At 39.3% G+C, this 16,779-nt stretch overlaps 1 long non-coding RNA gene across 1 annotated transcript; it reads right to left on the bottom strand.

Moving 5' to 3' along the window:
- Positions 1 to 12,725: 12,725 nt before the first annotated feature.
- On the bottom strand, positions 12,726 to 15,193 carry LOC135675034 (uncharacterized). The gene is made up of 2 exons (XR_010513800.1): positions 14,719 to 15,193; positions 12,726 to 13,004 (listed from the first exon to the last, which is right to left on the bottom strand). It is a non-coding gene; the product is annotated as an uncharacterized LOC135675034 (long non-coding RNA).
- Positions 15,194 to 16,779: the final 1,586 nt, after the last annotated feature.

Raw genomic sequence — 16,779 nt, 5'->3', positions numbered from 1 at the left:
GATTGAACCAATAGAAGAAGAGGTCATTGAATATCCAGAAGAGAGCCTTGAATATGAAGAAAAAGATGTAGAAGAAGACCCACAACCGACTGAAGTTACGGTACATGCACTAGCCGGCTACTCAAACCCGCAAACGATGAAAGTTTGAGGCCTTCTCAAACAACAACCGATCAATGTTCTCGTTGACACGGGCAGTTCTAATAACTTTCTATCCAGATGGCCTTACCTATTGAGAATTGCAGCAGGTTTAACGTTAAGGTCGTCGACGGACGGATTTTGAATTGTGATCGTAGGCGCTCGCAGGAGAAATTGCTGCAGGACCAAGAGATAATTGCATATTTCTTCCTTCTCCCTCTTAATGATCATGAGGCCATGCTCATAATTAAATGATTGACGACATTATGTGATATTTCTTGGAATTTTATGCAACTAATTATGAAATTTTATAGTAAGGAGAAACAGGTGATACTGAACGGGAAACGTGAGGGCGACATAATGATGATTTGCACACAACAAATGAAGAAGGTTTTGCATAAAGCATGCAGCGGCCTCTTGGTACAACTTGAGCAGCAAACTAAGGGAGAGCCAACAAAATTTAAAGATCCAAATCTACTTCCTTTGCTTGCTGAATTTTCAAATATATTTGACGAACCGTGCAACCTACCTCTTATCCGTTGGCATGATCATTGTATAATGATTCTTCCAGGCAAATCTGCAGCAAATGCTCAGCCATATCAGTATCCACATCTCCAGAAGGATGAAATAGAAAGGATTGTAAAAGAGATGCTCAAAACAGGAGTTATTCGGTCATGTTGTAGCCCTTACTCTTCACCGATGCTCCTCATACGAAAGAAGGATGGAATATGGCGATTATGTGTTGATTACCGAGCTCTCAATGGCATAACCATCAAGGATAAATACCCTATTCCAGTAGTAGATGAGTTGCTAAGGGAGCACTAATCTTCAAAAAGCTCGACCTTCGATCCGGGTATCATCAAATACGAGTATGCGAAGAAGACATACCGAAAACCACCTTTTGAACACACAACAACCACTATGAATTTTTGCTTTCATCAAAAGAAGGTGGAATATCTTGGGAATATCATATCAGAGAAAGGTGTGGTAGTAGACCCCTTCAAAATTGGAGCAATGCAAAACTGGCTGACCCCGAGGAACATAAAATTGCTACATGGCTTTCTGGGTTTAACAGGCTACTACTGCAAGTTCGTGAAAAACTATGGAGAGATTAGTGCACCAGTTACTTCCTTACTGAAAAAAGATGTCTTCCAAAGGTCTGACAGAGCCTCCGCTGCCTTCGACAAACTTAAGGTAGCCATGATGACGACGCCGGTGCTAACACTACCAGATTTCAACCGACCCTTCATTATTGAGGTCGACACATCTCGAGTCAGAATTGGAGTCCTTCTCATGCAAGATGGTCGACCACTCACATACACTAGCAAGGCATTATATCCCTCCTATCAAAATAAGTCAACATATGATAAGGAGATGCTCGCTATTGTGCGCGCAGCAACGCGGTGGAGACCCTACTTGATTGGTCGACGATTTCAAATTAAAACCGACCATAAAAGCCTCAAGTACTTTTTGGAGCAAAAGATATCATCCCCTGAGTAGCAAAAATGGGCAACAAAACTTCTTGGATTTGATTATGAAATAACATACAAAAGGTGGAAAGAGAATATTGTTGCTGATGCGCTTTCGCAGCTACCTGAGCAAGCTGAATTTTCGGTCGTTTTACTTCCAACCAGCGACTTCCTTGAGGATATTAAGATGGAATGATAGGAAGATTTAGAGACCAGTAAGATACAAAAAAAATTAGAGGAAGCACCAAGCTCCGTGGCTCATTACAATCGGGACTCAAAAGAATTATGCTATATGGGACGCATTGTGCTTGTGACAAATCCTACTTGCATCTTCAAGAGCAGATTTTGGACAAAGTTATTCCATATGCAGGGTACTAAATTAGAAAGGAGTACGACATATCACCCACAAACCAATAGCCAGACGGAAGTTTTAAATAGGTTCTTGGAGACAGCCCAAAGCCACCCACCAAATATGACTACCCAAAGAGAACTCCAGACCCAACCAAGTGTCGTTATTGATCGACAGATCGTGACTCGACGACGACGACCCACTAATGAAGTGCTAATACAGTTGACGAACCTACCAATAGAAGATGCCACTTGGGAGACCTATGACGACTTGAAGATCAAATTCTCAGAATTTACGAATCATCAGCCTTGAGGACAAGGCTGATTTGAAGAGGGCGAGTCTGTTAGGACTCTAGCTTGGAGAGTCCTAATTGAGAGGGACCTCCTACATCATGTAGGAGGTGTTTTCTTAGAGAAGAATTAGGAGTTGTAAGGGAATAGGAGTCTTGACTAGGAGTTGGTGTTAGAACCCTTACAGATTCTAAACTTGGAGTTAATCTCTTTAGGGGATCGGCCTCCTTGGAACTCTATAGGGGTTCCTCCCTCCAAGTTGCTGCTCAAAGGCTGCAAAAAAGATTCATCTATTGCATATCAAAAGAGAAGGAATACATGGCTATTTATAGGGCTTCTAAACCCTAACTCCTAATAGGACTCCTATTTAAGACTCTTACTTCTAACCAACTCCTAGTCAAGACTCATATTCCCTTACAACTCCTAATTCTTCTCTAAGAAAACACCTCCTACATGAATGCCCCTCTCAATTAGGACTCTCTTAGCTAGAGTCCTAACAGAATGTCCCTCTCAATTAGGACTCTCCTAGCTAGAGTCCTAACAGTTTACATGAATGTCCCTCTCAATTAGGACTCTCCAAGCTAGAGTCCTAACAGACTCGCCCTCTTCAAATCAGCCTTGTCCTCGAGGCTGATGATTCATGAATTCTGGGAATTTGATCTTCAAGTCGTCATAGTTCTCCCAAGTGGCATCTTCTATTGGTAGGTTCATCCACTGTATTAGCACTTTATTAGTGGGTCGTCGTCGTCGAGTCACGATCCGTCGATCAATTAGGGCACTTGGCTGGGTCTGGAGTTCTCTTTGGGTAGTCATATTTGGTGGGTAGCTTTGGACTATCTCCAAGCACCTATTTAAAACTTTCGTCTGGCTGTTGGTTTGTGGGTAATATGTCGCACTCCTTTCTAATTTAGTACCCTGCATATGTAATAACTTTGTCTAAAATCTACTCTTGAAGATGCAAGTAGAATTTGTCACAAGCACAATGTGTCCCTTATAGCATAATTCTTTTGAGTCCCGATTGTAATGAGCCACGGAGCTTGGTGCTTCCTCTAATTTTTTTTGTATCTTACTGGTCTCTAAATCTTCAAGCCATTCCATCTTAATATCCTCAAGGAAGTCGCTGGTTGGAAGTAAAACGATAAAAAATTCAGCTTGCTCAGGTAGCTGCGAAAGCGCATCTGTAACAATATTCTCTTTCCACCTTTTGTAAGTTATTTCATAATCAAATCCAAGAAGTTTTGTTGCCCATTTTTGCTGCTCAGGGGATGATATCTTTTGCTCCAAAAAGTACTTGAGGCTTTTTTGGTCGGTTTTAATTTGAAATCGTCGACCAATCAAGTAGGGTCTCCACCACGTTGCTGCACGCACAATAGCGAGCATCTCCTTATCATATGTTGACTTATTTTGATAGGAGGGAGATAATGCCTTGCTAGTGTATGTGAGTGGTCGATCATCTTGCATGAGAAAGACTCCAATTCTGACTCCAGATGTGTCGGCCTCAATAATGAAGGGTCGGTTGAAATCTGGTAGTGTTAGCACCGGCGTCGTCGTCATGGTTGCCTTAAGTTTGTCGAAGGTAGCGGAGGCTCTGTCAGACCTTTGGAAGACATCTTTTTTCAGTAAGGAAGTAACTGGTGCACTAATCTCTCCATAGTTTTTCATGAACTTGCAGTAGTAGCCTGTTAAACCCAGAAAGCCATGTAGCAATTTTATGTTCCACGGGATCAGCCAGTTTTGCATTGCTCCAATTTTGAAGGGGTCTACTGGCACACCTTTCTCTGATATGATATGCCCAAGATATTCCACCTTCTTTTGATGAAAGCAAAAATTCATAGTGGTTGTTGTGTGTTCAAAGGGTGGTTTTCGGTATGTCTTCTTCGCATACTCGTATTTGATGATACCCGGATCGAAGGTCCAGCTTTGTGAAGATTTGTGCTCCCTTAGCAACTCATCTACTACTGGAATAGGGTATTTATCCTTGATGGTTATGCCATTGAGAGCTCGGTAACCGACATATAATCGCCATATTCCATCCTTCTTTCGTATGAGGAGCACCGGTGAAGAGTAAGGGCTACAACATGGCCGAATAACTCATGTTTTGAGCATCTCTTTTACAATCCTTTCTATTTCATCCTTCTGGAGATGTGGATACAGATATGGCTGAGCATTTGCTGCAGATTTGCCTTGAAGAATCGTTATACAATGATCATGCCAACGGGTAAGAGATAGGTTGCATGGTTCGTCAAATATATCTAAAAATTCAGCAAGCAAAGGAAGTAGATTTGGATCTTCAAATTTTGTTGTCTCTCCCTTAGTTTGCTGCTCAAGTTGTACCAAAAGGCCGCTGCATGCTTTATGCAAAACCTTCTTCATTTGTTGTGTGCAAATCGTCGTTATGTCGCCTACAAGTTTCCCGTTCAGTATCACTTGTTTCTCCTTACTGTAAAATTTCATAATTAGTTGCATAAAATTCCAAGAAATATCACATAATGTCATCAACCATTTAATTATGAGCAAGGCCTCATGATCATTAAGAGGTAGAAGGAAGAAATCTGCAATTATCTCTTGCTCCTGTAGCAATAGTTTCTCCTGCGGGCGCCTACGATCACAATTCAAAATCTGTCCGTCGACGACCTTAACGTTAAACCTGCTGCAATTCTCAATAGGTAAGGCCATCTGGATAGTAACCTTACTATTTAGAAAGTTATTAGAACTGCCCGTCTCGATGAGAACAGTGATCGGTTGTTGTTTGAGAAGGCCTCCAACTTTCATCGTTTGTGGGTTTGAGTAGCCAGCTAGTGTTTGTACCGTAACTTCGGTTGGTTGTGGCTCTTCTTCTGCATCTTTTTCTTCATGTTCAAGGCTCTCTTCTAAATGTTCAATGACCTCTTCTATCGGTTCAATCATAAGAAGTCCTCCTTTACTACAGCGATGTTCACGGCTCCACGGCTCGTCACAATGCCAACATAACCCCTTCGCATATTGCTCCCGAAGCTCTTCTCCTGTTAACCTCTTTGGTGCAGGGACTTGGTCGACAGTAGGGGGGGCTGAGGGCTTCAATATTACTAGTTGAGGAGCGACCCTAGTCCTCCGAGCTTCATGGTTCAATTGCTCCTCTTGATGTCGTGCGAAAGAGATGACTGCCATAAGCGTGTACGGTTGTCGCGCTTTAACTTCTCCTCGGATCTCCGGCTTTAAGCCCTCAATGAAGGTCCTCAATAGCTATTTTTGAGACCAATCATGATTTTGATTAGATAACCTTTCAAACCTGGTTTGGTACTCCTGAATGGTGGAGGTTTGTCGGATCTTTGCTAGTTGTTCGTCAATATTCTCGTAATCGGTTGGTCTGAAGCGGATCAGCAGTCCTTCTTTGAATTGTTGCCATGAAAGGATCCATAAGTATGTTCAAACAGTTTAAACCATTGTATAGCATCCCCTTCAAGATGTATAGCTACAATTTTCACCATAGATGCATCTGCGATTTTGTGGTACCGAAAATATCGCTCCGCGCGTGAGATCCAACCAATCGGGTCTCCTTCTTCCCATCTATGTCACGCCCCAAAAATATCCATGATATTAAAAAATTTTCATCATAACTAACCCAGGATCCAAACACACATTTGAGGTCACTAAGAAAACATTCAGATCAAAAATTTCACTTCTATAATCTACCAATTCATATCCCTGTGCAATTCATAAACATAGCACACATCACTCGATAATTCATACAATCTGAACTCGACTCATCAAAATAAAAACCACAATATAAATCCACAAGTGGGGAAATCTATGCAGTCACCACAATCATCGATTTACCATAAGTTCATATCCTTACACAAATTTAATTTAACATTCCAAAACCCTATACATGAGGGATCCTTTAACTTACACAAAATCCACAGGTTTAGATTCATAGTCACATTTCATTAGATACAAGGTAGCTTATACACAACTACATATATGCTAACAAAAGTTCTGCCCAACGTCTTCTAAACTTTCCGCTGCCTCAGCCCATTCTTAACATTTAAGCAAGAGTTACGCTATCCTGAAAAATTTATCAACAAATGGGGTGAGCATAAAGAGCTCAGCAAGTGACTAACATATCCATATCAAAATAGTACAATTTCCAAAGAGATGCAGTTTCAAACACAAAGCAGAATATACGATTTCGTATACATAATATCATTAGGAGCAGAATCATAATTGTCCTTTTTAATCATACATATTTGGTTCCTGACAGATGGGGCATAGAGTAATTGGAGCATATCAGAAACAAAGGAAACATATCGGAGCTTATCAATGGCATATAAAATGTTCCAAATCACATCAACGACATATGGAACATTACGAAGCAAAATCAACAGTGAATGAAGCATTTCAGAGCATATCAAACTCATATGTCGTACCAAAGCTCAAACGTCGTCCTTGACGTTGCAATCATATCATAACTATCCAGAGCACGAACAGAAATAACTCACCAAAACTCTGGATGTCATATCAAACATATAGAGGGTGTAGTGGGATCTCAGTCAGAATGTGATTCATCCATTTCTGAATGACCACCTGACAAAAGTCTTCCACGTCTGGGAGCTCCATCCACCCACGTCTAGGTGAAGTCAAAGGGGCCGGCAGAGCATCGCAGGCTCTAAGCAATATCCCACAAAGCGGGACCCCACAAAGCGGGCAAATAGCGCATATCAGAATATCCCACAAAGCGGGACCCCACAAAGCGGGCAAATCAGCGCATACCCTTTACCATTTCTGGCAAAGGTCCAGACAATCCCACACACCAGAGTACAAAAGGACAGTTTCAACAAATTGCAGCATATAACGGAAGCACACGCGGAACAACCAAACGTACATGTGCCTTTTCAAAAACAATGTGATGCAAGGAACAAATCTCTCACAAAATATTCATTTTAGGGAAAGAATTGAAACCAAGAGTGTACAGGGATTCCAAGCAATCATAACCAGCTCAATTCCAATAAGAAGGTTAGGCAAATTCAAGTATCCAAAGGAAATGGAACAGAATACGCGAAATCGACCAAAGCTCGATTTCGAACAGAATTCCAGTGGCACATCAAACAAATATTTCAGAATAACAAATATGCTCCAATACCCACAAGAAGGCTATGGTCGAACCATATATCAATCTATATTCGGATGGAACAGATTTCATATGAAACAGGGCTCCCAACACAGAGTTACCTCTGATTTGGTAACATAAGGTCAAAATCACAATCACTGGTTTGCGGACTTTATAGGATCGGATTCAACAGACGATAGGGTGAGCAATTGAACTCCAAAATTTTCAAACTATACGTCAAAAGAGAGGATTTCAAGTCTAGTTTCAGATAAAATCAGTTTGGTACAAATCAGAATTTTCAACAGGGAGTTATAGGCGTTTTAGTTTCGAAAGATCAGAAATCTTGAACTCTGTTTTACAGCGTCTATAGGCTCTTTTGAAACAAATTTTTGGGTAAGTATTCGGTGTCCAAAATCTACAAAATCGGTGTCAAAAGAAATACATACGAGTCTAATTTCAAACAAAAATAGTTCCTGCCTGAATTCTCATTCTGTACTAAAACTTAGGGCCGAAACAGTGCTTAGGGGTCAGTTTACCGAAAACTTTCAGAATCCATAGTTCTATGTCCAAAGAGGAACATATCAGTTTCTAAATAAAAATCTTCCAATTTTATTTTGAATCAACATAAAAACAGAGTCTAATACTTATGTAGGATTGGGGTTAGAACACTTGCCTTTGCAAATTTTGACCCGAAGTAACAAGATTAAAGCAAAAACCCTAAAAGCCCCAAATTTTCTTTCTCTTCTCCTTCTTCTTCTTCTTCTTCTTCTTCTTCTTCTTTTCTTTCCCTGATCACCCACGAGCTGCCTCCTCTGCTTCCTTAACAACGAAGGCAGAGAGGCTTAAGCGGTGGAATTTGTCATTTGGTGCATTTTGCAGTTTAGTCCTCATTTTTATCATATTCACGATTAGGTCCTTAGGGTTTACATATAGGTCCTCAGATTCTTTCTTTTTCTTTTTTTTTTTTTTGAACAGATCTTCCAAATCTTAAAAATAAGTTACCTCTGATTCATACTCTATTTCTTTTGTCAATTAAAATAGATGCTTACATTATCACCAAAAATTTATACGAACATTCGGAAATGAGGGGTGTTACACTCTCCCCCCCTTAAAAGAAAAATTTAGTCCTCTAAATTTATCGTACCTCTATTCGATGAAAAGACGAGGATACACCTTTTTCATTTCCTCTTCTAGCTCCCAAGTTGTCTCTTCTCCAGAATGATGTCTCCAATTTACTTGAACCAGTGGGATGACCCGATTCCTTAGGACTTTTTCTTCCTTATCAATAATCTGAATAGGCTCTTCCACATAGGATAAATCTTTATCGAACTCCACCAGCTCATACTTAATGATGTGAGAAGGGTCATACATATACTTTCTAATCATCGAGACATGAAATATATCATGGACATGGCTCAATGCTGGTGGTAAGGCAATCCTGTAAGCGACAGAACCAATCCTCTCAAGAACCTCAAAAGGTCCAATAAATCTTGGGCTTAACTTTCCTTTCTTCCCAAACCTTATAATGCCTTTGGAAGGGGAGACTTTTAAGAATACAAAATCTCCGATTTCAAACTCAATATCTCGTCTCCTATTATCGGCATAACTCTTTTGACGACCTTGAGCAGCTTTTAACCTTTTCCTTATAACTTGAATTTTCTCGGTAGTTTCTTGTACCAGGTCCGGTGCTAACAACTTTCTGTCCCCAACTTCCTCCCAACATATAGGTGTTATGCACTTTCGCCCATATAAAGCTTCATAAGGAGCCATCTGAATACTTGAATGATAACTATTGTTATACGTGAACTCAACAAGTGAAATATCCTTATCCCATTCACCTTTCCAATCCATAACATAGGCTCTAAGCAAATCCTCAAGTGTTTGAATTGTTCTTTCTGACTGACCATCAGTCTGAGGATGATATGCAGTACTAAACTTAACTTTAGTGCCCATCGACTCCTGCAATCTTCTCCAGAATCTAGAGAGAAATCTAGAGTCTCTATCAGAGATGATCTCCTTTGGAACACCATGAAGTCTTACTACTTCATTAACATATAAATCTGCAAGTCTATCAAGCGAATAAGTCATATTAATCGGTAGGAAATGCGCAGATTTTGTTAACCTATCAATGATAACCCAAATAGCATCATGCTTCCTCGAGGTTCTGGGTAGTCCTGAAACAAAATCCATAGTAATACATTCCCATTTCCATTCAGGTATAACTAAAGGTTGCAGCAACCCTCCAGGTCTTTGGTGTTCTACTTTGATTTGCTGACATGTTAAACATTTTGAAACATACATTGCAATTTCCTTCTTCATGCCTTCCCACCAATAATAACTTTGAAGATCTCTATACATCTTAGTGCTCCCAGGGTGTAGGGCGTACTTTGAAGTATGACTTTCATTTAGGATTTGATTCTTGATATCTAATTCATTTGGTACACATACTCTCTCCCCAAATCTCAATAGGCCATCCTTTGAAACTTGAAATTGTGGCTTCAATTCCTTTTCTACTTCACTCCTCAAGTAGATTAAGTGTGGATCTCGTAATTGTCCCTCCTTAATTTGTTGCATAAGATCAGACTGCACTTGAATGGAGGCCATCAAAATCATCGAGTCTTGCTCTTTCCTCAAAGCTTTCAAATCAAAATTTTCTTCTATTAGCTTCCATTGCTTCACGACCAGACTAGCCATAAAACTTGTAGATTTCCTACTAAGTGCATCAGCTACAACATTGGCCTTGCCTGGGTGATAACGGATGGTACAATCATAATCCTTCAGAAGTTCTATCCATCTTCGCTGCCTCATGTTTAACTCTTTCTGAGTGAAAATATATTTTAAACTCTTGTGATCAGTGAAGATTTCAAACTGTCGACCATACAAATAATGTCTCCAAATCTTTAGAGCAAAAATGATTGCTGCTAATTCCAAATCATGAGTTGGATAATTCAATTCATAACCTTTAAGTTGCCTAGAAGCATAAGCAACTACTCTCCCTTCCTGCATCAAAACACATCCTAGGCCCTTTCTTGAAGCATCAGTATAAACTACAAATCCCTCACTACCACTTGGAATAGTGAGAATAGGGGCACTAGTTAATCTTCTTTTTAACTCTTGAAAGCTTTGCTCACAATCATCGCCCCATACAAATTTCATATTCTTCTTAGTGAGTTTGGTGAGAGGTTGAGCAATTCGAGAAAATCCCTCCACAAATCTCCTGTAATAACCTGCCATGCCCAAGAAACTTCTAACTTCTGTTACATTTGTTGGTACTTCCCATTCAACTACAGCTTCTATTTTCCTTGGATCAACAGATATGCCCTTCCCTGAAATCACATGGCCTAAGAAAGCAACTTCATTCAACCAAAATTCACATTTGCTGAACTTCGCATACAACTTCTTTTCTCTTAGTATGGACAACACATCTCTCAAGTGTTCCTCATGCTCCTGATTACTCTTTGAATACACCAATATGTCATCAATAAATACAATTACACAGATATCCAAGAGTGGTTGAAATATCCTATTCATTAGTTCCATAAAAGCTGCAGGGGCATTAGTCAAACCAAAAGGCATCACCAAGAATTCATAATGACCATATCGAGTTCTAAAAGCTGTTTTTGAAATATCCTCCTCCTTGATCTTTAACTGATAGTAACCTGACCTCAGGTCAATCTTAGAGAATACTTGTGCACCTTGCAGTTGATCAAACAAATCATCAATTCTAGGTATAGGATATTTGTTTTTGATGGTCACCTGATTCAACTGTCTATAATCAATACAAAGCCTCAATGTTCCATCCTTCTTCTTCACTAAAAGTACCGGAGCACCCCATGGGGATACACTGGGTCGTATGAAACCCTTATCTAATAATTCTTGTATTTGCTTCTTTAATTCTTCTAGCTCAAGTGGTGCCATTCTGTAGGGAGGCTTAGATATTGGGGTTGTACTGGGGGCTAGATCAATAGCAAATTCACCCTCTCTATCTAGAGGTAAACCAGGCAAGTCATCTGGAAATACATCAGGGAATTCTTTGACCACTGAAATTTCATCTAGGTGGGTTTCCTGATTTGAATGCTCCTTTACACACACCATATAACAAAAACAACCTTTCTGCATAAGATGATAAGCTTGAAGTGCGGATATTAAGCAAGGAGGCAAATCATGCTTAATGCCCTCAAAGAAAAATATAGGCTGATCTGGTATGCAGAAGGTAATTATTTTTTTGTAACAATCAATACTAGCGTGATGAGAAGATAACCAATCCATGCCGAGTATAATATCAAAGCCCTGGATCTCTAGAAGAATCAAATCAGCAAGGAATTCGTGGTCTCCAATAGAGATCAAACAAGATGGGTAGACCAAGTTTGTTGCCAATGAATCTCCAACAGCAGTTGTTACATATAACATATAATCCAGGGGTTTAGGTGGAATATCCAAGTGACAAGCAAAGTATTTTGAAACAAACGATAAGTTGGAGCCGGGATCAAACAAAACTTTTGCATTTCTTTTAGAAACATGAAGAATACCTTCCACCACTGATTTAGAAGCTCTAGAATCTTGTTCAGTGATAGCGTATACTCTAGCATGGGCTGAGGGTCTAGGAGACAGTGGCTCTCTTTTCCTGTTCAGTGGGCAATCTTTTATTTGATGACCTAGCTTTCCACAATTAAAACATGCTCCAGTCACCCGAAAACACCGACTTGTCTCATGATTTAACCCGCATTTTTCACATAACTGAGTCCTCCCCCATGGTTTCCTTTTCTCAAATCCAGATGTCTTAAACCTCTTGTTACTATCTTCATATTCATTTTCCCTCCTGCTTTTGCTAGTAAATTTGTCCCTTTGGTTCTTGCCAATGATTTCTTGAATTTCCTCCATGTCTCTTTCAATTTTCAAAGCTCTTTCTACCGTATCAGCATATGTTTGTAATTTTAAGGCTGACATTCGGCTTCTTATTGCCGGCCGTAATCCCCTTTCAAACCTTCTTGCCTTTCTAGATTCATCATCAGTCATATGTGTGGCAAACCTAGAGAGCTCAGTAAATTTAGATTCATACCTTGCTTCCTAAAACATCAAAAGAATATTTTCTTTGATTAATCTCTAAATGAATAGTCAATAAACCTCAAATAAAGATAATATTCTTAGTGATTCTCAAATCATGCTCTGATACCACCTCTGTCACGCCCCAAAAATATCCATGATATTAAAAAATTTTCATCATAACTAACCCAGGATCCAAACACACATTTGAGGTCACTAAGAAAACATTCAGATCAAAAATTTCACTTCTATAATCTACCAATTCATATCCCTGTGCAATTCATAAACATAGCACACATCACTCGATAATTCATACAATCTGAACTCGACTCATCAAAATAAAAACCACAATATAAATCCACAAGTGGGGAAATCTATGCAGTCACCACAATCATCGATTTACCATAAGTTCATATCCTTACACAAATTTAATTTAACATTCCAAAACCCTATACATGAGGGATCCTTTAACTTACACAAAATCCACAGGTTTAGATTCATAGTCACATTTCATTAGATACAAGGTAGCTTATACACAACTACATATATGCTAACAAAAGTTCTGCCCAACGTCTTCTAAACTTTCCGCTGCCTCAGCCCATTCTTAACATTTAAGCAAGAGTTACGCTATCCTGAAAAATTTATCAACAAATGGGGTGAGCATAAAGAGCTCAGCAAGTGACTAACATATCCATATCAAAATAGTACAATTTCCAAAGAGATGCAGTTTCAAACACAAAGCAGAATATACGATTTCGTATACATAATATCATTAGGAGCAGAATCATAATTGTCCTTTTTAATCATACATATTTGGTTCCTGACAGATGGGGCATAGAGTAATTGGAGCATATCAGAAACAAAGGAAACATATCGGAGCTTATCAATGGCATATAAAATGTTCCAAATCACATCAACGACATATGGAACATTACGAAGCAAAATCAACAGTGAATGAAGCATTTCAGAGCATATCAAACTCATATGTCGTACCAAAGCTCAAACGTCGTCCTTGACGTTGCAATCATATCATAACTATCCAGAGCATGAACAGAAATAACTCACCAAAACTCTGGATGTCATATCAAACATATAGAGGGTGTAGTGGGATCTCAGTCAGAATGTGATTCATCCATTTCTGAATGACCACCTGACAAAAGTCTCCCACGTCTGGGAGCTCCATCCACCCACGTCTAGGTGAAGTCAAAGGGGCCGGCAGAGCATCGCAGGCTCTAAGCAATATCCCACAAAGCGGGACCCCACAAAGCGGGCAAATAGCGCATATCAGAATATCCCACAAAGCGGGACCCCACAAAGCGGGCAAATCAGCGCATACCCTTTACCATTTCTGGCAAAGGTCCAGACAATCCCACACACCAGAGTACAAAAGGACAGTTTCAACAAATTGCAGCATATAACGGAAGCACACGCGGAACAACCAAACGTACATGTGCCTTTTCAAAAACAATGTGATGCAAGGAACAAATCTCTCACAAAATATTCATTTTAGGGAAAGAATTGAAACCAAGAGTGTACAGGGATTCCAAGCAATCATAACCAGCTCAATTCCAATAAGAAGGTTAGGCAAATTCAAGTATCCAAAGGAAATGGAACAGAATACGTGAAATCGACCAAAGCTCGATTTCGAACAGAATTCCAGTGGCACATCAAACAAATATTTCAGAATAACAAATATGCTCCAATACCCACAAGAAGGCTATGGTCGAACCATATATCAATCTATATTCGGATGGAACAGATTTCATATGAAACAGGGCTCCCAACACAGAGTTACCTCTGATTTGGTAACATAAGGTCAAAATCACAATCACTGGTTTGCGGACTTTATAGGATCGGATTCAACAGACGATAGGGTGAGCAATTGAACTCCAAAATTTTCAAACTATACGTCAAAAGAGAGGATTTCAAGTCTAGTTTCAGATAAAATCAGTTTGGTACAAATCAGAATTTTCAACAGGGAGTTATAGGCGTTTTAGTTTCGAAAGGTCAGAAATCTTGAACTCTGTTTTACAGCGTCTATAGGCTCTTTTGAAACAAATTTTTGGGTAAGTATTCGGTGTCCAAAATCTACAAAATCGGTGTCAAAAGAAAGACATACGAGTCTAATTTCAAACAAAAATAGTTCCTGCCTGAATTCTCATTCTGTACTAAAACGTAGGGCCGAAACAGTGCTTAGGGGTCAGTTTACCGAAAACTTTCAGAATCCATAGTTCTATGTCCAAAGAGGAACATATCAGTTTCTAAATAAAAATCTTCCAATTTTATTTTGAATCAACATAAAAACAGAGTCTAATACTTATGTAGGATTGGGGTTAGAACACTTGCCTTTGCAAATTTTGACCCGAAGTAACAAGATTAAAGCAAAAACCCTAAAAGCCCCAAATTTTCTTTCTCTTCTCCTTCTTCTTCTTCTTCTTCTTCTTCTTCTTCTTTTCTTTCCCTGATCACCCACGAGCTGCCTCCTCTGCTTCCTTAACAACGAAGGCAGAGAGGCTTAAGCGGTGGAATTTGTCATTTGGTGCATTTTGCAGTTTAGTCCTCATTTTTATCATATTCACGATTAGGTCCTTAGGGTTTACATATAGGTCCTCAGATTCTTTCTTTTTTTTTTTTTTTTTTTTGAACAGATCTCCCAAATCTTAAAAATAAGTTACCTCTGATTCATACTCTATTTCTTTTGTCAATTAAAATAGATGCTTACATTATCACCAAAAATTTATACGAACATTCGGAAATGAGGGGTGTTACAATCTAGGGAAGTCCACTCTCATGCATGGATAGTTGGGGTCGGTCATAGAGCCTCTCCTCCCTTGGAAGTCATCTCTTCGGGCTTGGTGTGATTGGGCAAAGCTCTCTCCTTGATATGATTTTTTCGGGTTTAGTGGTCGGCCCAATCTGAGTTCGGTAAAGAGCGTCCGAATCTTATCCTCCATTCGCGCCTCCAAGGCTTCGAATTTAGCATTGATTGCCTCTTTAGATGCCATAGTATATGGCCCCAAATCAATAATGTTAAGATCTCTCTTTTGCTGTTGAGTTAAAGGCATGTATAGGTTGAGAGAAGTGATGGTCGAAAGTGCTAGTGGATTGGTGGATGTAGGCTGCGGTTTAGGCTTGTTTTGTGGCTGTTTTGGGTGGTGTGGTTTAGTAGTGTTTTAGGGCTGTGGATGAAAGTTTTGGATCTTATGGTAGATGGTAGCAAAGGTTTGACAGAAATCCGTGGAAGTTGCAGCAAGTATGTGCTGTCTTGTAAGAGTAGAATTGTCGTCGAAGAAACAATGGTTTCTCGACGTAATTTCCACCAAAAACTTGGGAGAATTGAGGAGGTAATTGATATCAAAATCACAGTTTATATGACAGCAAGGATATCTAATTTAATCAAGAAAATTTTGGCAGTATAACAGCAAGGAAATTGGTGCAAGTTGCAATTGCAGAATTATCGTCAAAAAATTTCAGCGGGATACGATGAAAATTTGCAGCAACATAAAATCATTTTTAGAGATGAATTTCTTAATAGATCAATCTTAGATGGAAGCCATGATGATATATGAAGTGTATAAGAAATTTCATTCAAAAAGATTGCAAATAGATGGGTTAAGGCAACGATATGCAGCTGAAATTTTCTGCAGCATAGATTTTCAAGTGCAGCAGATTGGACATAAAAGATCTATAGTTTATATTGAGAATTTTTCGATGAAACCAAAGAGAAATCTACTGTTAGGAAGTGTCAAAGATGTCATAAAAATTTCGTAGAAATTTGGATAGAAAAAGCACAGTAGCAAGATCAAACAGATGGTGCTATGCGGCTTGAATTCTGCAATTCAAGTGCAGCAGATTGGACATAAAAGATCAGTAATTTATATTGAGAATTTTTTGATGAAACCAAAGGAAAATCTACTGTTAAGAAGTGTCAAAGATGTCATAAAAATTTCGTAGAAATTTGGATAAAAAAAGCATAATAGCAAGATCAAACAGATGGTGCTATGCGGCTGGAATTCTACAATGTATCTTTCGTCATAGAGATGAAAACTTTGTGACGAAAAGTTTATGCAGCAATATAGGAACGATTTTTTTTTTTTTTTTGGATTTTTGAATAAGGATAACTAAATTGCAGCAGCAGTAAGGTAGGAAACCAGAACCTGTTGCAATTCACGGGGAGATCAAAGGATGATCCGTGGTGGTGGAGATGATGATGGAATTCGGTAACGATCTTTTAAGCAATTGTGGGAATTGCTTTGGGCGGTTGTGAAGGGCTGATGGATGGCAGTGGAAGGGCAATGAGATGCCAAGAATGCTGCTCTGATACCAGGTGTTAGAACCCTTGCAGATTCTAAACTTGGGGTTGATCTCTTTAGGGGATCGGCCTCCTTGGAACTCTATTGGGGTTCC

The sequence above is a fragment of the Musa acuminata genome, chromosome BXJ1-5 (genome assembly GCF_036884655.1).
Source record: "Musa acuminata AAA Group cultivar baxijiao chromosome BXJ1-5, Cavendish_Baxijiao_AAA, whole genome shotgun sequence".
Classification (NCBI taxonomy): Eukaryota; Viridiplantae; Streptophyta; class Magnoliopsida; order Zingiberales; family Musaceae; genus Musa; species Musa acuminata.
The sequence above is the reverse complement of the archived record's forward strand: the minus strand, read 5'-3'. Positions and strand labels throughout refer to the sequence as shown.